Below are 25854 nucleotides of genomic sequence, written 5' to 3'. Positions count from 1 at the left end.
ACCCTGGCAGTCAGTGTGTGTGTTTGTGAGTCAGGGCTTAGGGCCTCACCTGCAGACTCCTTTCATCTAGGGCCAAGACTGCCAGCTTGGGGGCAGCCCCACAGACGAGAGAGACCAGCTCCATGTATTCCCCCGCGGACCTGAGACCAGCCCCACCTCTTCCCCCACAGACCAGAGAGACAAGCCCCATCTCTTACCCCACAGACCAGAGAGACCAGCCCCATCTCTTACCCCACAGACCAGAGAGACCAGCCCCATCTCTTCCCCGTGTCCGTCCGCATGACAGAGGGCCAAGGGAACACCTCTGCCTAGCTGCTGCCTATTCTGTATCCTGTTACAAAAAAAACCTTTAACTGAAAAAGATGTGTTATTGTAAAGGTCAACTTGCAGCTGATTCAGTTCTGACATGGTTCTAGCCCATATCTGTCTGAGATACAGCAGATATGCCAAAAAAACTTGCAAATATGTTAAATCACTTTCAAAGACCACAAGAGAAATTCAGTGGTATTGACGGAGAGTAGGCTTATTCTGGGTTAAATTGTGATTTTATAATGTGAGCAGATGGGACAGGACATATTTTCCAGATTGCTGTTTGGTGCAGCAATGGCACACAAGTCAAACATGGATGAAATGCTCAAAATTGGTTCCAATGCTCACAATGACCCTGCAAAGAAATAAATGATCTCAAATTAACATCTACAATCAAGAAACCTGAAGATGCTCTTTCCTAGAGACTGGAGAAAGTAGGACCGTTCATTAAGGAAGCACACACACACAAACACACACACACACCTTCCTTGCGCAAAGAATAGTAGGCCACTTGAAAGAAGTCCTTTTGCTGCCTCCGATGCCTTTGTTGGTTTTGGTTTAGTGCCCCGCTCTCTCAACACCATGCAGGAAGCGTTTTAATCAGAGTCCCAACGCCCGCGACGCACGGGAGCTCGAGGCATTGTGCACCCACAGAAGGGCTCGCGGGTGTCTTTACTCAGGCCTGCTGCGCCCTATTTGATCTCTTTCAGAGACGAAAGAAAGGGAAAAATGAAGGAGGAATATTGGGGATAAGAGTCCCTTATGCGGGCCTACTGGGCGATCAATGGGTGCTTGTAATCTCCATTGTATCGCTCAGAGGTAGTCTCAAGACAATTAAATTCCCCCTCGGCGAGCACAGCTCACCTCAGAGTCCCCCCTTCGGAGACACCTGTGTGAAGAAATACGATAGGGTTTTGCCAGACAACAGCGTGTTCCAGTAAGACTATATATAGGCTACGGCCATATAAACACGTAGGCCTACATTAATTTGGGCTAAAAATTAATTTGAATTTACAATGGCTCGTTTAGATTCAGCTTTCTCTGAACCGAGTAGGCCTAGTGGTTTCACTGTGACAAGGCAGGCTAAGTATAGCTGAGTCTACACGGGTAATCTGTAAACTGAAAAATGGAAATGTACGAAGATGATACATTTGTTACAGATGAACTGAGAATATTAGTGATATAGCCTATCGTAGGCTAACTGTGGCTAAACAAGGTTATCGGGAATATTGAACAGTAGTAGGCTATAGGTCCCTAATGTCTTTTAAAAAAATAAGATGTGTGATGTGACTTGTCAGCAATTGTAAATAACACAATAATACACACAATAATAGTACTAGTAATAACAACAGCTTGCGTTATCTTTGAGCAATGTTTTTGTTACTGTATTACTAATAAAAACCTTGTCAGACAGCTATTGCCATCTAGCGGCAAGATTTAAGTAGTGCATCAGGATACCTGATAGGCTTGAAATCTTGCTGTTTTAAAAAATAACCACTTAGCCTACATCTTTATTTGCACACCACAAAGAAATTCCCTTATAGACATAATGGAAGTTGTATACAGTAAAGTGACACATCTAACATATCTGTTTTCTCCAAGTTTCTCTTTTCTCATATTCTTCCAAATAAGAAGGACTAGCACAGTTGGTGCAGACAATCTTTAGGATGTAGCCTAGGCCCTCTCATAATTTTATTTTGCAAGACTTTTTTGACCAATAGCCTTGAAACATGAACTGGTGTGTGTGTGTGTGTGTGTTTGAGAGAGAGAGAGAGAGAGAGCGAGAGAGAGAGAGTTAGTGAGTGAGTGAGTGAGTGAGTGAGAGAGATTTGCTTGAAGACAAGGTACTCAAAGAATTCAGAAAATTGGATAGGATGCCACTAGAGAGCTTTTATTTATAGGAAAGTTAGGCTACATAGCCCAAGTCTAGAGCCATCCATTTAACAAGTTGCTTCAGAAATAAAGAGGGAAGAAGTGGAATTTGATTGGCTGTCAGGCTAAAATGTCACCCAGAATTGCAGATTGGGGCCTAAACCTTTAAGATGCCTTGTTTTACCATTCACATCCTCTGATATTCACTCTGTGCTCTCCTGCACCACCCTGTGGTGAACAAAATTCTCATCAGGCAAAACTAGAAGTGAATGAGCCAGCCATAAAGCATCTATTTGGGCTTCTATGATCAATATCCTGTTTTCAAAATATTTTCACATAGTGAGGTTGTAGTCACTTTAGGACAAAAAATAAACATGGGAATCTGTGCCATCACAATCCTTCATCTGGTTTATTTAATACAAAAGCAATAACAGGCAGTATTCCACAAAGCACCCTGAGCAACAGCTTTGGTTACATTCAAGATGGTCATAAAGCACACATTTTTCAGTGTACAGCACACACAGTGCTCTTGCACGTCTCTTTCAATAAGGATATATGTATAAGGGGCATTTTACAGTTTTTCTCAGTTGCTTTGGCACATTTCTCAGATCAGAATGGTAATTCTAAAAACTGTTTGTTCAAACTCCATATCATCTTATCACGTGTGCACATCATTGAAGCAGTTTCTCCCTAATGTCATGTTGGTCAAAATGCACTATACTGGTTCCCTGCTGAATAGTCCTACCATTAAACAAATTGGCGTTATTTCATTGCTTGTGTCATTACATGCAAATGTGTTGAACTAGTTGTCACATATACGTGACCTGACAGACAGAAACGTCAGGATGTATAGAAAGATGTACAGTGGTGCACAGCTCTGACCAAGGGGTGTTTTGCTGTATATTGGCCATTTTTCAGTTGCACAAAGCCAGTCTTGCAAGTCTTGCAATCAACCCTACATACAAATTGTGTAACTTTGTAGTTTTGAAATAGAAAATAGTGCTGCCTTGTGCATTGTTCATTAGAAATTACTTACAGAGTAAACTGTCATATGACAACACAAAACAGTTTGACTATCTTGACATAAACAATGGCATCATGACTTGATACACGCTTTTGCAGGTTATCCATTATGTAGTGCAGTTTGCACTATTTGTTTTGAGAAATACACTAACAGTTGTGCAAATCAAATGATTATGATTCGAGAAATGCACTATAGCGACTGAGAAAAACTGTAAAAAGAAGATGTTAAACTGCCAACCCATCATTGGTGGATCAGGGCGGCATCAGTATTCGGTATGGGTGACATGATCGGTATCAGTGCCCACACACATACAGAGGTCTGAAAAAATCAGAATATCATGGAAAAGTTAAAGTGAAATATTTTTAATGATTACGGCTTACAGCTCAAAAAAAGCAAACAATCAGTATCTCAAAATATTAGAATAAAAAGGTTACAGAAATGTCGGTTTCCTGAGCCTTTATTCTCTTAGTGTGGTTCAGACGTTCAGTAAACACTACCATACTCATGGGGAATACTGCTGATTGAATAGTTGTTCAGAAGACACTCATTGACACCTCTACAAGGAGGATAAGCCACAGAGGGACATTGCTGAAAGGGCAGGGTGGTCACAGTGCTGTATTCATAGGAAGGTGACTGGAAGGGGAAAGCATTGTAGGAAAAGGTGTACAAGCAACAAAGATGACCGCCGTAACGTTTCCGCATTAGCATCCACCAACAGGTTATGGGATACTCAAACGTCAAAACTACTCCTCCCTAATCTAAGAACATTATACACATTATGCACTTATTTCTAACATAAAAACACAATCATACAAGTATTAACCCATACAAGTTACCTAAGCCAACCTAAGCCAACATGTCACATCAGAGTCCAACCCTTCACAACCGTGCAGCCACAGCTCCCCCCTCTGTTGAACAGAGGAAAGGAAAAAAGGACAATCAGAACTTACCCCTCTTTCCAGACACCCAAACTCCAGCAGAACCTACAGAACTACTGTAGGTTCTCACACAATAATCCCACAAAGGACTTGAATGTATCCAAAGGAAAGAGTAGGGTTATTTCATGCGCACCGGGAGGGGAATTATCCCCTAAAAGGACACCCAGACAAGGGAAAATGTCTTTAATCCATTCCCCACTGGAAGTAGTTTTATTGATGTTTTTGTGTCCAATATATAAAAAGTATAAAAATAAAATATAAAGTCAAAAATTACAAGTAAAAAATACAGATAAAAAGTTACAAAAAGGAAGAGCACAGTAATCCGTAAAATGAATCTCCTCAGCACACTTCACATGTGCCACAGGAACACACAAGGCTGCTCTCAAACCCCTTCAAACTCTATTTATATGTGACTACCCATAGCTATATATGGCTTGGTTCCCCATTCCTACTACTGATTGGTAATTTTTGTTATTTTATTTTTATTTTTTACTCTAACTTTCTGTCAGTCAGGTGGTTGACTGTGTTCCGACCCCCCACCCAACAGGATGTACATGTCTGGTTCTGCTCCACATGATGTTTCTCGGTACTGCTCCCCCGAGACATTGTCTAAGCACCCCATGTTCTTTTGTGGTTTTATTTTTTTTTTTTCAATTTAATTGTACTTATAGAGCGCCAAAACATTACACGTCTCAAGACGCTTTACAGAGTGTTAGACAATCGGAGAAAAGAAAAGAAAAGAAGAGAAAAGAAGAGAAGGCCCATGGGTAACAGGGGCGAGGAAAAACTCCCTAGAATTGGAGATACATATATGAAGAAACTTTAAGCAGATCCACGACTCAAGGGCCTGACCCATCTGCCTAGGGTCAGATACAGGACAGTAAGGTCTGTATACATGGCAAATGCGTATGTTAGTCAGGTGTAGAGAATAGGACATGGTGTTTAATGCCACCTGAAGTGAATGTTACAAGAGGTGGGATGGTTACGTATCCGGTATGATAATGCATTATAATCCTAATTTAGTGTCAGAAAGTTCAAATAGTCCAGCGTAGGAAATGGAATTGTCCAGGGGATTAGGAGTTGTCATAGGGCTAGTGGTGGGTCGTCCGTACGGGCCAGGAATCCAGGCAGAGTTGTCATAGGCCAGGTGGTGGGTCGCTAGGCTGTGCGGGCCAGGAATCCAGGTAGGAGGACAGAAATACAGATGATAGGGCAGTTGTAGGGATGGGACTTCAGGCGAGATGAGTGAGATAAGGGCCAAGCACACAGATGGCTGATGACTGGTGATGGTATACCTCACAAGTGAGGTAAGGGGGAAGAAAGAGAGATGTAGAGTGGGTTAGTATTACTGAAAATCAAAATGGTTAATGTCAATAAGTAAATCAATGGTACTATATATTTTTACAGTATACCATAGTGAGAATAGGCAAGAGAGGGAGAGTTGAGAGAGAGAGAGAGAGAGAGAGAGAGAGAGAGAGAGAGAGAATAGGAGGGGGGGGGTTGTACGGTGTGGCACATGAAAAGTCCATGACAGCACTATGCTATAGCAGCATAACTAAGGCATGGTGAGGGGTTGTCAACACCAGCACAGGTATGGTCAGTGACCACCATCGCACGCATGACTTGGGTGCCAGTCACACGAGGACACAGCAGGGTGGTCCATTCAAAAAATCCCTGAGGTGGGTGAAGTTCCTGTTCCTAACACAGCAGCCTGTGTACCTGGTTGACTTTATGTGCCATAGTTCATACATGGTTACATAACATATCTAAACACTTTAACTTTATCTACTAACAAGTGATTATTTTGTATACCAAAATTACCTGTCAAAAGTTTGGTTATGTTGCATACCAAAGCTGTTTGTTATACAAAGGTTATATGTCACACACACCGTATCCATCACAGAGCTGCAGTATGCAGACGATAATGCTATTGTAGCCCTCTCAGAAGAGGACCTACAGTGCACCTTGACTGCTTTCGCGAAAGCGTACAAACAGCTTGGTCTGGCCATCAACATCAAAAAGACTGAAATCCTCCATCAGCCACCACCAAACAGCAGCACTCCCCCAAACATCTCCATTGACAACACCAGGTTGGAAAATGTGGACCACTTCCCATACCTTGGCAGCCTCCTATCATCTAAAGCCACCATTGATGAAGAGGTACACCACCGTCTTAACTGTACCAGCGAGGCATACTGTAGACTAAAGAAAAGGGTCTTTGAGAACCGGGACCTCCAGTCAAAGACCAAAATCTTAGTCTACAAAGCAGTACTGCTCCCCACTCTCTTGTATGGGTCAGAAGCCTAGACCACATACAGCAGGCACCTGGGAGCACTTGAGGCCTTCCATCAGAGGTACCTCCGGAGAATCCTCAGGATAACCTGGGAGGATCGACGGACCAACACCAGCGTCCTGGAGGAGGCTGGCATCTCCACCATCACTGCCGTCATCGTCCAACACCAGCTCAGATGGACTGGCCACGTGATTCGAATGCCTGACTCTCGCCCCCCCAAACAAGTCATCTACTCACAGCTTGTCCAAGGAAAGCGTGCCCCAGGTGGCCAAAACAAACGATACAAAGACAAGATGAAAACAAACCTCAAGAAGTTCCACATAGGCCTTAATACCTGGGAGGCCACAGCAACTAACAGGGCAGCCTGGAGACAACTTGTCCGAGATGGAGCTGCACAGTACAACGACGACCTCCGTAGTGCTGCAGAAGACTCCACTACGGAGGTCGTCGTTGGCGCAGAAAGGAAATCGCCTCCACCAAAAAGGCTCCACCCAAACCCACAAGCGCTATTGCCCACCCATGTCCACATTGCCCCAAAATATGCGGGTCCAGGATTGGCCTCTTCGCCCACCTGAAGACCCATAAGGACCAAGAAGGAGGACCGACATACTCGACCACGAGTGTCCGCCGATGATGATGATGATATGTCACACAAAAGTTATATGTCAAACAAAGGTTATATGTGACCAGTTGACTATGTTGCAAACCAAAAGTTATATGTCAAACACAAGTCATATGTCATACAAAAGTTACAGGTCAAGCAAATGCAATTTCCCATTTTGCCTAATGCTTGAGGTGTGTTGTAAAGCAAAGCAATTGCGAAGCGCAGCAAAGCATAGCAGCAGCAATATTGGTTTGTCAAGGCAGATCTCTCATTCAACATTCATAATCATATTCTCAATGATTTCCCTCACCATTCCCTCGTGTCTTATTAGTCTCTTCTTTATTAACACAAGGTTCAGGTGTTACATCTCACATTTCAGTTTCTCCAAAGTCTTTTGACAGCATAGTTTGTTACATTGTTATTATTTTCCACCACAGCCTTGAGAGAATTGTCAAGCAAAGTCAATTCAAGAACTTGGGGCAACTTCACAAGGAGTGAACAGAATCTGGAGTCTGCATCAAGAGCCACCACGCACAGACGTGTCCAGAAAAATGGGCTTCCATAACCCCCAAACAGTACCATACCACACCACATTAATGCAGTAATTTGTGCAGAAGCAGTCCGACCAATTATTGAGTGTATAAATTAACTAATTTAGATTAGTCAGATTATTAGTGGGCCGTGGCCCACTGGTTAGCACTCTGGACTTGTAACCAGAGGGTTGCCGGTTCGAGCCCTGACCAGTGGGCCATGTAGACATGCAGGCATATACATACACACACAGGCACTCACACACACAGACTCGCACACCACACACACACACATAAACACAAACACGTACACGCATGCATGCACACACACACACACACATAAAAACACACACATGCAGGCAAGCAGGCACAAGCTCACACACACATAAACACACACACACACACACAGTCCATTACCCCCACACACCCATTCACAAGCGAACCCACACACGCACACACACATATACACAAAAGCAAACGCACACATCCACACACTAATTTACATACACAACAGTTTTTAAGGAGAAAATGTGCAGGACTGGGCGGTGGTCATATTTTATTTTGTAAAATATATGGTTTTTGTACAATTTTCTACAAATGTGGGTTGAGAAGGTGAAATGGTATGAATGAATCATTGAATCATCAAAAAAATTGTTGCCAAGTTCAGTCGTCATGACCCAACCCAACCATTACCTGAGGCAGAGGGCAGTAGTCTGAATGTCTGGTCCATACACATTGCACACAATCCTAAAACACAGTTCAGGTATTCTTTGTGTTCATTCAATAACAATTTACCAGGCTAGGCTGATTCAGTATGTAACCCATCAGGATATGAAGAACATTTATGGATGTTTTTGTATGTTCATGCTATTCCGAAATCACATTGGTGAATTGGTTGGACATTCTGGTAAACTTAAAATACATTTTACAAAGTGTTTGTCGTTTTCTGTATTTTACAGTTTTCTGTCTGTTTGTGTATTTGTCAAACATCCATGCCCATAGGAAAATGACTCAATGCAGTAAAGACACACAGCCTATCTGCATGCATATGTTTACTCATCTCTGAATCTGACCTGTCAATAATATTAATAATAAAAAAAAACTATGGTCACACCAAGACCCTCCCTAATCTCACTCTGATTATGAGCTCTGCAAGCAGGGGCGCTGCTAGAAAATTTAGGCCCTATGACAAACAATAATTCTGCCCCCCTCCCTTCTCTGGGGGGCCCCTTAGAATCGTCCTAACTCCCCTAGCGGCACCCCTGTCTGCAAAGCTCTAGCCTACTCATCTCCACTTTTGGGGCAATAAAAAAATACCTCAGTCGAATGTGGTTTGTTTCTATTTCGTCCATAGACTCTATACAGTCTATGGTTTCGCCAGTAGGCTATTACAGTAAATGCCATTCGGCCCTGGCCTTCCAGAAGACAGACTAGGCTGATACCAGACAGTCACTATTTCTAGGAGACAATAGAGTAGCCTACTGAAGCCATGACATAGCGTTGTCAAGGTAGCATCTACACAAAGCAAAATATTCATCATGGAAACAGTATGTGACAGTTCGGTACTCTATCCCCACTATAGTTTTCACCATAAGGTATTCCGTTCCACTTCTTGTTTCTGTTACTGCAAGAATTTCTTGGTGTGGTCCAGGCTAGCTTTCCTATGTTTCGGATCAGGCTGACCGATCTTTGGGCTTATGAAGTCGAAAGTAAAAGTGAAATTCAGATGACTTTAAATGAAAAGAAATAAAATAAGATAAAAAGTGTCAATGTAACCCCCTTTACTCATCGGAGTTGTGTTTTCCTTCAGTGGAGCAGCATGGATATCAATACAGAATGTGCTAATCCTAACAGAGACTTAATGAAGACTTTGTCTGTATGCAGCCAGTGTACAGTGCAACCAGTTTTACACATTTTAAAATGGATTCAATTCATGTTTTTTTCCCCCAATTGTATTAATCTATACACAATGCTCTAATACTCCACAAAAAAGCAGGTGTTTTGAAATGTATATACAAAAAAAAGACTGAAATATCCCATTTACATAAGTATTTAGACCCTTTTGTTATAACGCTTGCAATTGAGCTCTGGTGCATCCTATTTCTGTCAATGGTCCTTTACTCTTAAAATTAATGTGTTGAGGCACCCCTGTAGAGTGGATTGGTTGAAAAATCCTTACAGGCATTCACATCACAAATAGTTTTTACAGTCTTTGTTTTGTCCTTCTTTACACTTCTCTCATCTTCTCAAAGGAACTCTAGATCTCATTCATAGTGACCATTGGGTCCTTAACTACATTTGCAAAGACAGTTTTGAATCTGTATTGAATTATTTTCTATCAGTTTCAGTTTTTGTGTATTTGTCACACATTCATAATGCCAAAGGAACGTAAAGTAATGTTGTAAACTCACAGCCTACCTGCATAGTTTCTTGTCTCATTGGAGACCAACAAGTCATTCAAAAACTGCAGGCCTTTTGAGCAGCTGTGAGAATGCATGAAAAGAGAGTAAGGGGCATTTAGAAGATGACGGACAACTGCTTATGTGAAAGGAATTGGTGAAATTAAATCTAAATGATTTGCAGTTTGAATGAAATAAATTTTTCTAAAGGTTTTTAGACCAACATGTTTTAAATTGGTATATTCAGTAGCCCTAGACGTGGGCTTCCAATTCACAGTGTTTAGGTAATGTTCCCTGAAAGTTGATGTTCTGTTTATGCAAACTTAAACCTCTGCCTCTTGCAATGATGAGCTTGAATATGCTGTAGGCTACATACCATGCAGCCTTTTTTCGCCACAGGAGCGCCAGTTATAGCCTACATTGGATGAGTGCTACGTTACCGTTATCCTTTAGAAAATAATAAATCAGATTGTCAAAGGCTGCCATTGACATTATTGCTTTTGGTGTTGACACGGCTTATGAGAAAGGACAATTTTTGCCTCCACAACATTTTCCAAAGTAAAAACACATTTTGACAGTTGGACAGAGAGGGGTCGCAAGACTTAGCCAATGTTTTTCGGGGGGTCACCAGATAAAAAGTTTAAAAACCACTGATTTAGGCTATATTCGTGAATTGAATTTGTTTAATCAAAAACATAGCATAGAAGAAAATTAAAGAAAAAAAAAACATATACAAACTTTAAAGTCAGTCACCCGCCTAAACACAGATTTGCACCCCATTTACACCAAAAGTGGCAGTTTGATTGACTATATTTATAGCTACTTAGTTTCAAATACGACTAAAGAACCTGTTGGGGGATTGGGAAAAGCAGTGCATATTTAACAAGGCCTTGCCTGTCTCTTGTGCAAAAAATGTATTCATTTTGGAGTCAATTTGGATAAAAGTGCCAGCTAGATAAAATAAATGTAAATATCAGGAAAAAAAGTAAATAAAATATAATATTCAAACATACATTTTCATTTTCATTTTAGAGATAAAAGATTACAAAAAAGTGCATGTGTGTTTGGGGCCAGAATCATATACATTGGAGACCAAATGTAATAATGAAACTGGTTCATATTGCCGGATGTATTTTGGACATCATTTTAAAGTGACTTAAAAGATCTGAAATAAAATCATAAAATGTCATTGCAACGTTAATCACTTCCATTGCATCTGCATGTTAACAAAGTCTTCACAGTAACAAGATTTGACAGTGATTCACAAAGTACCCGTATTAACAATTAGGCAGTAACAACGTAAAAGGCACATTATGTTTTGGTTTTGGAAGACTGCGCACACACACAAACTGCTCCCTTTGATCATGCATGAATTTCCCCTTGGAGATTCATTTTAGAAACAGGAATCACCATCTTCATGAGGTTGGCCTCACTGTTTGGCACTACTGTAATAGACAGAAACAATTGCAATGTCAATAGAGAGAGCAGAGTCCTGTATAACATCACAGATCTGTAAATACAATAGAGGTCAAGTCTTGCCTGAGCAACTTTCGGTGGAGGCAAATTTGAGGAAAATTATTTGTAAAATATACTTCCCAAAAATATAGACTACCTCTGAAAAAAGACACTTTAGACCCAATTTATCATTCTCAGACACATATGATGGATCAAAGCATTAGGTTATGATTCAAGCAAAGGGCTGGTTTATAATATGAGTAGCTGTCTAAATGTTTTAGGCATAAGGTGTTCTTGCCTGAGGGCTCATGAAAAAGGTCTTGTCATAGTAAACCATGACGTCATGTCCCTCTGGGTCGTCTTCACATTGGACCGGGATCTGTAAGACAACAGCCATAATCTCTCACAATCCTACATTTTGTGGATATACGGTAATCACGCTAATACCTTCGACAACTACCCTAATTCAAGTAGGACAGTGAGGAGTAAAATGTGAAATGGTAACTTTGACCAGAATACCACTGCTTTTTAATTTACACTTCACCTTATCCCTAATTTTGAATGTTTTTTATTATTATGAATTAACCATTGCACCATCAAAAACATTGTTGCCATGTCAGTGGTCATGATCCAACCTTACCTGAGGCAGAGGGCAGTTGTAGAATGTCTGGTCCATGTAAACCCTCACCCCATGGCCCCTGGGGTTTTCTACACATTGCACAGGACCCTAGAACACAGATCAGGCATTGATTGTGTTCATTCAATTAAAAATAAGTTATGCAAAACATATATTTAAAAGGATTTATGGTTCTTTTCATAACTTCATGCTTTTCAGAAATGACATTGGTGACCTGGTAGGCTAGGACATCCTTTGAAAACTAAAATACATTTTACAAAGTGTTTCCATGGTTTTCTGTATTGTATTGTTTTCTGTTTGTCACACATTCATGGCTCAATGCAGTAGACACACAGCCTACCTGCATACGTTTACTCATGGCGTTGCAGACCAGGAAGTCCTTCATAACCTGTAGACCTTTTGAGCAGCTGGGAGAAAGCATGAAAGGAGAGTAAGGGGCATTTAGAAGGTGACTGACAACTCCGTATGTAAAAGGAAAAACATGTTCCATGTATTCTTCTATTTCTTACTTCATCCTGACGGGACACTCTGGATAATTTAAAACCTAATAAAGCAAGAAAGGAGAATCAAAATATGTAAACACATATGCAACAGTTACCACATGCGGCCCAGAAGCAATCTCCGACTAAGAGTGGCCCAGCTTGTGGGAGAAAACCGAGAAAAGAAACTATTTTGTGAGCCTTCAGAAATTCCTACAGTGGTAGCCTACAGACTATGAATGCAACCCTCTGCATAGTCAAACAACGGTTACTTGGCTCTTAATTTTTGTTTATTTGGGTGTGCTTGTAAATTCAATCTGTAATAGTAGAAAGAGCAGTAGAATTTGGCTATGTACTGTATAAGTGTAATTACTCTGTACAGGCGAGTCTAGTGTAAAGCAGATACAGTTTGAAAAACACAAGCATTCTATAGGCCTATACACCTATGAATTAACAAACCGTTTCAATAGGTCAAAATAGACAATAGCACAAAAAGCAGGTTGAAATAAGGTTTTATATTTAATTCAAGAGCTTGACAACAGTGACTATGATTAAGTTAAATAGCTAAGTATGGCCCCTATATTTTATAGCCTAAGTAAATCTGGAATCTGTCCTATTTCCTCAAAACACTGTCTTCCACTGTTTTCAGTCTGACTCTGCCACTTTGTCCTTTCATGGAGCAAGGCAACAAACTACAGTAGAGGAGAAGTCTGTCTGCGGTGTGAAAGAAAGGGATGGAACGTGTAGGGGCATATTTTTCTAAATTAACCCTAGAAAACCACAGCTGCCAGGGCAGAAGGTTGGATCCATAGCATGTTCACACCAGTTTGTACAAAATAACTTCCCAAACTGTTACACCCAAGATGACCAATTATTTATGGTGTGTTGGTCTCAAGGGACCGCTTTGATTTGTGATTTGCCGCTTTTATTGCCACTATCTTCGGTTGAGATTTTCTGGACTGCACTAAATTGCATGTGTATGATTATGCTGACAGCCTCTGGGAGGGTGCCAAGTTTCGTGGAATTCCATCCATGGGGGGCCTTTCAATAAATGAATGTATGTGTACATTTAGTGACTGTACAACGCATCGGCCTGTAGATGGTGGTGTTGAACAATGGGTTGCCGGGGTAGAGACAGACAGACAGACACACACACGCACATACATACACAGAAACACAGACACACAGAGAGAGAGAGAGAGAGAGAGAAAGAGAGAGAGAGGGAGACACACACACATAAAGGTACATGCACAAACACGCGCGCACGCACGAACTCCGTTCGCGTTGCGTCTGCTGCAACAGCTTCAACAATGGAAGTAGCTACACCAGACATGATATAGCGGCGCACGTTCGAAAAAAAGACCAGCCCAGTCTTCCAGTCTTCTAAAATGGATTTTACGCGTCGCGAACGGAACGGAAAGGAAAGGAGAAAACTGAACTGTTTATTTAATCCAGTCATCCAGATGCAAAACACCAACTACCAGGATTGTTTCTCTTTACCAGAATATTTGATTATAATGTGCTTCTAAGCAAGAAGTAGAAACGTTTTACACAGACAATCAGAGTAATCAATTTTCGCTGATGTCTCCGACGCCGATCAACATGTTCAATCTGCCACAAGCGATAGCCTTACACACGTGTTCCTAATGGGTGCTAGCTAAACTCCTAAGTCAACATGGGGGTGAGCATGCGCAGACCCACAACAACCATGAAATGCGCAAGTTTGTTCAGCGGGGCGCTCGTCCACCACCTGACAGCCGCGGCGCTCTGTCGAGTTTGCTACGAGGAGGAGAGGGTAATACAGCAGACTAACAGTTAGACTAACATTGCGCAGCAATGTTATAACTAGCCTACCTGGCTAAAGTTATCGCACAACTGCATTTGAAATTGAATGACCGTTTTAGACTCAATAATACGACTATCTCAACTACAATCGCTACAGCCTAATAATATCAACAGAATATCAAAAAGTCCCAATTGCTGAAGACGAGGCCAGGAAAATGACAAGTTGACGGATTCCATTTCTTATAGCCTACTTACAGTTTCGTTAAATGTGAACCCAGGTGACAGTGTTGTCTCCTCTCGACGGTAAGACTGCTCCAAAGTTTGAGAACATTGATGAGCGAGATGACGCGGGAGGGTGCAGATGAGAGTAAGGACCGCCTTTTGCTACATCGGCGGAGCGAGGGGTGGCTTCCCTGTTTTCACCGATGGAGTTTTTAAGAACTGACAGTTAGACTAACATTGCGCAGCAATGTTATAACTAGACTACCTGGCTAAAGTTATCGCACAACTGCATTTGAAATTGAATGACCGTTTTAGACTCAATAATACGACTAAGATCTCAACTACAATCGCTACAGCCTAATAATATCAACAGAATATCAAAAAGTCCCAATTGCTGAAGACGAGGCCAGGAAAATGACAAGTTGTCTGATTCAATTTCTTATAGCCTACTTACAGTTTCGTTAAATGTGAACCCAGGTGATAGTGTTGTCTCCTCTCGACGGTAAGACTGCTCCAAAGTTTGAGAACATTGATGAGCGAGATGACGCGGGAGGGTGCAGATGAGAGTAAGGACCGCCTTTTGCTACATCGGCGGAGCGAGGGGTGGCTTCCCTGTTTTCACCGATGGAGTTTTTGAGAACTGAATTGGGCAGAGTACGAGCAGGAGGACAGTGTAATGCAGCAGACTAACAGTTAGACCAGTGTTTTTCAACCACTGTGCCGGGGCACACTAGTGTGCCGTGAGAGATCATCAGGTGTGCCGCAGAAAATTACCCAAGTGTCACTCACTGGTCCAGAAAAGCAACTGTTGCATCAAAGAATTTATAACCACATGCTCTCATTGATTGTATGATTGCACTATTTGTGGTATGCAGGCATTGTACAACGGGGCCACATATCCAGTATTCAGAGACAGTGAGACAGAAGATATGAAAGGTAAGATAAACCTTTAGCTTAAAAGGGACAAAAACTGATGAAACTCCTAAAACAAATATACAAAACAGATCAATTTTCAATAAATAACTTTATTATATTTACATACAGCAGTGGTACTCAAAGTGTGGTCCGCAAGCTATCTCCAGTGTTCCACAAGTAGTAGTAGTAGGTAAAATATAATAGATGAGTTGTTTGCAATATTGAACCAACTTGTATGTAAATCCAAACAGTTCTGCAACACTGATGTAACCTAATGGCGTTTGTAACAAACGGAAGTTCGGGAGGAGCATGACGGAATTTGCCACGCCTCCTTCAATCAGACAGGTTACTTATTCGCAGTCTGCCTCTATCTGCCGAAGTTGCAGCATCGCCGTCACTCCGCTTGCAAGGAGAGCTACTCCGCGGACCATATCTTTGATTAGAGCAGGGTTGGATGGAACATAGCTGCACAAATGTTATTTTTAACGACACAAATCAGCACAAACATAGCACAAACGATTGAGACCATTTTGGTGAGTTTTGGACATTGATGGGGGGCTGGTGACCTCACGCGAGTAATAAATAAACCATAATAACTTAGAAAACATAGTAGCACAAATGTTTATTTTAACGGCACAAATCAGCACAAACCTAGCACAAACGATTGAGACCATTTTGGAAAGATTTCGACATTGATGGGGGGCTGAATGACGTCACACGTGTAACAAATAACGTGGAATATCTTAAAAAACATAGTAGCACAAATGTTACTTTTAACGGCACAAATGAGCACAAACGTAGCACAAACGATTGAGACTATTTTGGGGAAATTTGGACAAGTATGGGGGGCTGAGTGACGTCACTGGCCAGAAAAAAATAAAGTTTAATTACTTAAAACCCTTAACAGCACAAACGATCATTTTTACGGCACAAACCGGCACAAACGTAGCACAAACGAATAGCAGTGTTTTTAAAAAAATTTGAGTAACATGGGGGGCCAGCTTCAGGCAGGTTTGGATGTAGGATCGATTGCCCTCGTTTCGCAAGGAAAGCAGGCCTACGTCGCCTCCTCCAACAATCAGTTTATCTTTCCTCTCTTACTATAGCCGATCAACCGAGCACCAGCGCCGCAGCGCGGAGCTCCGTTCCTCCGGCGTCTCCCCCTCTGTTCATGCAACATGTTTTTCAACTCCGCAAGTTATGGCAGCCCGCTACTGCGGCCTCTTTCTCTATTCCTAAACAGCTTTCCCCCTGCTCACCCAACTCGCAAGTTATGGCAGCCTGCGTGCAGCCCTCTACCTTGCCTTCCGCTACTACGGCCTCTTTCTCTTTCCAGCTAATCAACCCTCCCCACTTTTCTCTTTGCCTACCTAGGGTGCTGCGCAACCTCCTCCCCCTTCCCCCGTAGCGACCGCGTCGCTACTTTTTTCCCTTTCCCCATCATCTCCCGCCGGCGCGAACCGCGTTCGAGCCCGCGTTTTTCCCCAGCCAGGGACCGCGTCCCTGGTTCTCCCTTACCCCTCTTTCCCTGGATTGGTGCCACCACCCTATAGGCTACCGTATCGGCATCTCATCTGAGACCATGTCTACATTAAATAGTAATACAATTTAATCTACGTGGTCATCACAAAATGTATTTAAGGGAGCATCGCTTTAACTCAATGCCGGCGTTGGCCGTAAGGCAGCTGATACACAGGAGCTGTTGCTCTGTCGCTTATTGCCAAGAGGGCAAGGAAGTAATTTGTCTCCTTTAAATGTCAGCATATTAAAGCCCTTCCCTATCTGACCAAGGGAGCACCTGCACCTGCGTGTAGCTCTGTCCTGTTCCTCGGAATCCTCTCTAATAACGTGTTGCTGCTCATTACTTCTCTTGCCGTTATAGCTACCGCAGTTAGCTACAGCAGCCTATTTTAATTGCTTAGGCCTTACTAGCCTACTAAACATCGGGGTGCATTAGATGTTGAACTTCACAACCGCGCGTGTTTGGGCTGTCATTTTCAACATCTACTCTCTCCTGCAGCCCATTTGGCTAATTAGTTTTCCATCGCATGGAAAGATCCCCCTCCAGACTACGGACGCTCCGTTAGTCGCTTTCAAACGCAGCTCAACGCTGTTCTAACGCAAATCGGAATCCCAGCAGGCCGTTACATATTTTATGGTGCAGCCACCAACGCGGCAAATAACGGCCTGTCCGATCAAGCGCTCAAAACTCTCGCCCGTGGTCCTCCGACGCCTATCACTCTTATATCAGATCAAGTCTCTTTGATCTGAGGGAATTAGCGCACCTCGCGCTCTCGCGTCGAATTTGTTCGCGTGGTCCTGGCTATAGGGTCCCTCATCTTTAACGCATTTTTTGGGGTGTATGGCGGAATCCTGCACGACTCCTGCCTGCGCAGTTGACTCCTGCACGATCCCGCAAATCACTTCAGGACCCTGGCCAGAGACTTCGCCAAACATGCTTTTCTATTATGCTATTATATCTGTTTGCAAATTACGGAATGTGAACTAGTGAAATGGCGTTTGTAACAAACGGAAGTTCGGGAGGAGCATGACGGAATTTGCCACGCCTCCTTCAATCAGACAGGTTACTTATTCGCAGTCTGCCTCTATCTGCCGAAGTTGCAGCATCGGCGTCACTCCGCTTGCAACCCACCACCTCCCCTTACGCCTCCCGTCTTCCATAGTTCAAGAATAAGGGGGTGTAGCCTATGGCGGAATCCTGCACGACTCCTGCCTGCGCAGTTGACTCCTGCACGATCCCGCAAATCACTTCAGGACCCTGGCCAGAGACTTCGCCAAACATGCTTTTCTATTATGCTATTATATCTGTTTGCAAATTACGGAATGTGAACTAGTGAATGCCAGTTTAAATCATATGAATCCTCTGACACCATAAGCAAGGTGCAAAGACAATAAGCAAGGTGGTTCAGTGAGAAGGCCTATTGTGTAATATACTGTTGAAGTAGGTCTACTGTTTTTTTCTTTTTGCTAGGTGGTCTGTGAAACACTGACAAATAGTAATATTGCAGTCTATTAAAATAATGCAAACACAAAACAAGAACATCCAAACTATGCACAGAATTAACAATGTCCTCTTTTTGCCAGACGATGCAGACATCTGGCCTACAGATCCTTTGTAAGATGGTGCTGGGATTATTTAGGGGAAAAAGTCTGAGCTGTTGTTTCGGGTTGTATTGTCCTGGGGATCCGAAGGGACAACACACAAAACACATTCATTGGCTGTGATGATTCTATTACATTGCTCTTTGATTGCGCTGGGCCATAGGTGGAGCCATCAGGTGTTATTGTGGAGATGTCGCTTTCATCCTCCTCCTCATCTTGATCAACCCGAGGTCTTCTAGCTGGCCTTGGATGAACAGGCTTGATGGCAGTAGAGGTAGCAGGCCCCCATGCCCATGGTGTATCCGAAGTGCTTGTATCAATACTCATACTTTTCATGAAGTATTCTGTTTGGGTACCTAAAGTAAATAAATGTGTATTACTGTCAAGTTACAAGATACTAATAGTACACAGGACATTCACTCTCTTACACAAAACTGTACTGGCACAATGGAAACAAAAATATTTTAGTGACTGCGGTAAGGTGTATGATGTACTAAGTAGCACACCCACAAGAAGACATTCGGTAATATCAATTCTATCTGTTATGCAATTCATGGGTTTCATCAGGTCCATTTACACAGGTGTATTAATCAAGCACCATGCAGTCTGCATTCATAATCGAGGTGCTTGATTTTATACACCTGTGGAAAGTGACCTGAAGAAACCCATGAATTGACTTTCCCAAACATTGATGAGCACATAAGAACCAGTATTAGCCTACTAGAAAAAGACTTCTAGAACTAGCACAACAAAAAAAGTTAGATCACAAACCTTTGCTTCTAACGTGATGACCTAATGTAGGCTAGAAAGCTGTGTAGCCTGACATGAGGATGTGCTCTGGAAGACATACAAAACACTAAGTAAACAGCAAGTAATCCAACAAAACATCATTGTAGGCCTACAAAGGTTAATGTAATAATGGCAAGAAGACATAAATTAGACTGAAATGTAAATACCTGAGCTCTAGTGATAGCAACTTAGCCTAATAGTGCACGGGTATTGTGTTTTTGATTTTCCCTGTTTAGACTAGAACAATATCTGTACTTAGTTGAGCATAAGATATTGTTGCTAATATTATTATTTGTGGTTTAACGCTTAGGTTAGAAGATTATAGGTTCAACAAGCTAAATCTCTGGGTAGTGTGGTCAGTTTCTTATGAGTGTAACGTTAGCTACACCAGGCACGTAACTGAAGCATTCCATTCGCGTTATGTAGGCTACTGCAACAATAGCTTCCAATAGGCTTAATCAATGGAAGTAGCTACACCTGGCGTGTTAGTGGCCTGTAGGCTACGTTTGGGAAAATAGACCATTCCTCTAATGGATTTTACCAGAGCCCTTCCTATTAGACATTCTCTGATTTTACACGTCAACAGAACACTTCAGTTACGTGCCTGGTGTAGCTTCCTGTAATATAGGCTAGCCTAAACCTAGCTTGTACCCTTTTCATGCATGCTAACGTGAAGAATATGAACATGCTATTTTGTAACAGACGTTAGGTGGAAAAGTTTGTTTGTACTTACAGCCTGTGAGCTGGTGGTCGATCGTCATGACAGTACAGAACCAGGTTTTCAGAACATCGATGCAAAACCACTTTCTAACTGTAGGCAGTGAGTGTGGTCGTAATGATTGGAACACAGAACTAATGTTGCACTACTTCGGTGGAGGTGTTCCAACGATAAATCCGAACCATTTCTTCCTCAACTCGTTTCTAAGGCAAGACATGCAACATTGATGTGTTATTGCCACAAATAACACAGGCACGATTTTTTTCTGCCATGTTAGCAACTTGCTGTTAGCTCCTACTAGCTGCAGAGAGACAATCCCCTAGCCGCAAAATCTTCCAGTCTTCCTGTAGGCGGTCACAAGCCAAGGTGGGCGAGGCCATGAATAATCAGTTTCCCTTCGGCGTCATTGGGAAGGGCTCTGTCTGATTTGCTTGTTTTTCCGTGTATTTTCTTTCATTGGCTAATGCGGGTAATGGGGGTAGAAGATCATTTTCACGTGCAGCATGCATATGCAACTTGGAGTGAGCTATAGTATTTCGAAAGTAACAAGTATTAAACGGTTTCTCAGTGAATGAGACCTTTAATATCTTTGGTCGTATTTAAGTAGACCATTCATGTTTGGATGGCTGTAAGATTATACATAATTACATGATATGATCTATTTACGTTTCCATAGCTACACCAAATCTTAAGAATAAAACATTGTTACATTTGTACCGCTGTTACAATTGCACCAGTTCTCCCCTACTCATTATAGGCTTTCCTACCCAGTACTGTTAGCCTGCCAGCGAGAGTCTAACCTCTCAAGTTTTTTCTCTTGAAGTTGAGAAAATGCTTTTATAGATTTAAGCATTCTTAGATTATGTTGAGATTATGTTGAGAAATATAACTTGGACAGTAGGAAACCAGGCCCTACGGTCAGCGTGAGAAGACGTGCTGAAGGTGGGCTGGGCTCAACGTTGCGCTCTGCCCCACGTTGAGCCCAGCCCCGATCTGCAAGCTGCAGCCAGGGGCTTCTTGCCAGGGTCTTCTCGACACCGGTGGCAACATGAGTGCGCCTGTCACTTCACTTGCCACTCACAGGTCCCCCATAACTGGCGCTTCTGTGGCGTCTGAGGCTGTCACTGGTAAGCTTATGCAAAACATCTTCAAGCTCATCATTGCAAGAGGCAGAGGTTTGAGTCTGCATTGCAGAACATACACTTTCGAAGGAACATTATGGAAACACTGAATTGGAAGCCTACATCTAGGGCTACTGAATATCCCAGTTTAAAACATGTTGGTCTAAAAACATTTAGATGAATGCGGCGCACTCGACATTAAATTGCATTGTTGTTCTCAATACAACTACGCACACCATCAGCATCGCATTTTGCCGCCGCCGCCGCCGTGTTGAGTTTTATTTTGTCGGCGCCGCTCCATAAAATTGGTCATCCAGTGTGTTAAAACGTTGGCGCTAGTGTGCGTGGCACATGAGCGCACTCATCTGCACATCGTCAACCGATGCCATTAAGCGCTGTGGACACCGCGGCGCCGCTATCATCGACAAACACCCGCATCCCAAACCCAGATGTGTTCATAAGCTACCCATTCAGGCTACACAAAAAGTTAACACACATACATAATGTAAATTAATTTTAGCCTAGACTATAGGCTCACCCACTTTTACCATTATTGGCAGCTATAGCCTAATAGAAACGCACATTAGGCCTAGCCATATACAAACAAACCTTAATTGCTTCAGTGAGAAGTTGATTTGATTGAGGTTGATTGATTACATTTCTTATAATTACAAATTCTTAAATCCGGCCAAAAAACGGAGAAAAAGTTCTCCTACCAAGACTGTCAGGTAGCGTGGCCCGATCAGTGTTGCACTGGCACTGCCGCCGTGTGACTCGTTTCTCCAAGTGTCAAGTGGTTCATTGGCCCAACTGGAACCACCTACAGCGAGGAGGGGCCAATAGGTTTAGCGAGGAGGTGCTCACTGCTGATACACACGCCTCCTGTACACTCACTCACACACACACACACACACACCTTTTGTGTGATGGGACAATATAACCCACTGGTCTGTTTTGTTTCGTAGGCCTGTTCATTTGTTCATTTTTCTTCACTGAGTCTCATGGGGTTCGTCCACAGCAGTCTAGCGTTACTAGCCCAGCTAACGTTACTATTGTAAATGTAGACTTCTGACATGAACACAGGGCGGGATATGGCCATCGGCATCACCTCCTCCCTGTACATCATCCATGCCACCACCTTTGTTCAATCATTCAATAATCCAATAATCCCCTCGGGTCAGTTTTTACCTGCCTTCAAATCTAGCTTCCATGACTAAGATCAAATCAGTAAAATAAAACGACAGCAGTGATTGGCTGCAAAAATAAACAATGTTGCGCGGCTTGCGCCTCTCACACTGTCAGATATAACCTACAGAGGAATTGACCAATGGCAGCAGTTAAGGCTTCACTGTGGTTTATTCAACAAATATGAAATATGACAGAGGCATTAAAATGCTGCTTGTTTGTCAGGATACTGTTTCACAGATTTATTTAAAAAATATGAGCTATGGCAGAAGTTGGGTGTGAATGTTATATATTCCATCCCGTAATACTGTTTTACTGGTTTATTTGACAAATAATCTATATGGACCTGCTCTATAAGCACCTTATGTCTGATTGGAATAGTTGTAAGAGCGTATTGATGTATCACAGAATAAAGGAATGTCCACCACATCCAGTCTTATTTGTGTGTGTGTGTGTGTGTGTGTGTGTGTGTGAATATATTTCACTTAATTCATTAAATGTAGCTGGATACTCATGAAAGCATGTCTATAATAGCTACAATAGGAGTAATTTTAGCAACACCGTATTTTGAGTGGCCCACGACAACCCAGTGGTTTTCCTGTCTGGCCCACTTGGTAATAAAGTGAATAGCCCTGCTATAGACATTGTCCAAAAAAAAAAATTTGTCCGACAAAATTAAATCTCTCCAGTCAAATTGTCCGATTGAAATTGGCTAATAATCCCGTTCCCCTAACACAATCTGAATTTGAGAATAAGCCTAAAATGTAGGCCTATAGTAAAGCAAGAATACACCGTGCATTGGCTATGTTTTAAAGGAACAGGCTCTACCATTTGAAAGTTATTAAACAACACGCATATGCTGCATAAAGTGCACGCTCACACAGTAACAGTTACACAGAGGTTAAATCCTCTAGTCATTTTTCAACATCGGAAAGACAACATAATACAGTAGGCTAAACTTAAATAAAAAGAAAGTGTGTAAACATTTGTACTGTAAGTCAGAGTCAGAGAATGTCTATGAAAACTATAGGTACTTTGTTGAAAATGCCTATATTTACAGTTAAAACAATGATTAAAAGGTTCTAATCATCTGGAAATGTGACAAACATGCTTGGACAAAAACCTATGGTTATCTTGCCCCCACGTACAGTATGGAGGAGAAGGCAAAAACATCCATAAGAACCACTGTTGGAGAGTTACAGACAAAGGTATCATCTTGGGGTCACCAAGTCCCCAAAAAAATCTTCAAAAGTGACCTCACTGCTAATAGATTATTTAGAGGCCATGCCAGGTAAAAGCCTGTCCAGTCATTTAATTACCAATGTAAATGGCAGGAGTTACTGAATGGTACAGTGACTGTCTGGAAGTGTGGTCTATTGTCAGATGAAATGAAAATTGCGCTCTTTGGGTAGAAACACTTTAGGTGTGTTTGGCATACATAGAAAAATGACTACCGAAAATAATACTTTCATTGTATAAAGTTTTATTTTGATAGGAGTAAAGGAAAAAATAGCCCCATTGTGGTGTATTGTTGTTTGGCCTTACTGGCACTCATCTTGGATTCATGTGAATTAAACATATTTCCTCAACTAGGATTTCTTAGGACTTTTAGAATGCTATTCTGACCTCATATAAATGATCTATGCGGAAAACAATTAGTTTTGTTTTGGCTCCAAAATGAGTTACTTTGCCTGGACTAGTAGGCCAACCCGCTTGTTGGTCAGCTCCACTAATGACCTCAGACACAGGTGACTCCATATGGCGTGGTATGGATGAAGGTGGGACATGTCTCAGTGCATATTAAATCACATCTAAAGGTAGCCTATAGAACATGTAAAGGCTATTTTATCTGTTGAATCTGAGAAAACGAAACTGAGAAGGATGAAGCAGCTGTGCAACGAAAAAGTGCTCTGGCCAGTGCAGGACCATGCCTGGGTGAGGAAGGGGGAAATCTCATACATGTGGTCCTGAGCTTGCCATGAATGCTGACAGCAAATAATCTGTACTTAGCATAATCTGATTGCAACCATAAGAACTTCCTGACATCCGTTTATCTTAAGACCACCTAAAATACACAATAGTACTACTTTTGTGAATTATTGGGTTCTATGCATAAATAAAGAGCAAACCAAAAGGTAGGTGGACATGCTAAGCCAGTAACAGGAATATACTGACATCTCTTTTTTTCCAAGTTCCTCTACTCTCATCTTGTTCCAAATAACAATTACAGTAGGGAGCAAAAAAGGGCTACCAAAGTTGGTTTCGAAAATCTTAAGGATGCATCACATTTCATTTTGCAAGACTTTTTTGACCAACAAACTTGTTGAAAGCTTTGAACTGGTGTGTGTGTGTGTGTGTGTGTGTGTGTGTGTGTGTGTGTGTGTGTAACAGAGAGAGAGAGAGAGAGAGAGAGAGAGATTTGCTCAAAGACAAGAATTTGATAGGATGCCACTGGAAACTGAAGCTTTCATTTACAGACTGTCCAGAGAGCCATCCAATTAACAAACTGTTTCAAGAGCACAGAAGGGAGAAAAGTAATGTAATTGTCTGTCAGGCTAAAATGTCATTCAGAATTGCAGATTGTGACCTACCATTAAGCTGCCTTGTTTTTACACAGATATGAATTCCATTATTTATTTATTTTTCATCTATTCACATCCTCTGATATTCACTCTGTGCTCTTCAGCACCACCTTGTGGTGAACAAAATACTTACAGCTGGCAAAACCAGAAGTGAATGAGCCAGCCATCTATTTGGTATATATCCAAATATTTCAAAGAATTTTCATATAGTGATGTTTCTATGTGATGAAGACAAATAATACAACACAGAAACCCATGCCATCACAATCCATCTGACTTATTTAATTCAAATGTAGCAACAGGCAGTAGGCCTACTTCATAAAGCACCCTCAGCATCAGCTTTGGTCACATTCAAAATGGTCATATAGCGCATATTTTTACAGTGTACAGCACACACAGTGCACATGCACTGCTCCTCCAAGGTGATATAAGTAGAAGAGGCATTTGTTAAACTGACAACCCATCATTGGTGGATCAGGGCAGCATTTGGTATGGGTAACATGGTCAGCTGTCCAGGTTAGTATCAATGCCCACACACATAAATCAGATTTATATGATTGACTTACTATGCCTTGTTAGCATTACATCAATGATATTGTTGCCATGTGGTTCAATGACCCTTGGAGTGGACATCCGGAGAGTAGTTTGTGAGCTAAAGGGTAGGGGAAGCAAGTAAATCAGTAGAGCAACTTCAAGTTTGTACAGTAGCTGCAAATTTCAATCAATAAATCAATCAATCAACCTACCTACCCACCCACCTACCAACCTACCTACATACAAATCCGTGTGAATAATATAAAACTGGTCTTCATCCCAGACTGGGAGTGTGTCTGTCGGGGCAGGATTCACTAGCTTGGTTAACTAAACTCATTCA

At 42.0% G+C, this 25854-nt stretch overlaps 1 long non-coding RNA gene across 1 annotated transcript; it reads right to left on the bottom strand.

The window, feature by feature from the left end:
- Positions 1 to 18661: 18661 nt before the first annotated feature.
- On the bottom strand, positions 18662 to 20207 carry LOC143122434 (uncharacterized). The gene is made up of 3 exons (XR_012986680.1): positions 20108 to 20207; positions 19357 to 19422; positions 18662 to 18941 (listed from the first exon to the last, which is right to left on the bottom strand). It is a non-coding gene; the product is annotated as an uncharacterized LOC143122434 (long non-coding RNA).
- Between the last annotated feature and the right edge of the window lie 5647 nt (positions 20208 to 25854).

This window comes from Alosa pseudoharengus, unplaced genomic scaffold (genome assembly GCF_046254945.1).
Source record: "Alosa pseudoharengus isolate Yale_2024_CS ecotype anadromous, Long Island Sound unplaced genomic scaffold, YU_APseudo_1.1 YU_APseudo_1.1_scf_14, whole genome shotgun sequence".
Lineage (NCBI taxonomy): Eukaryota > Metazoa > Chordata > Actinopteri > Clupeiformes > Clupeidae > Alosa > Alosa pseudoharengus.
Note: the sequence above shows the minus strand (reverse complement) of the source record. Positions and strands in the feature narration are given on the sequence as shown.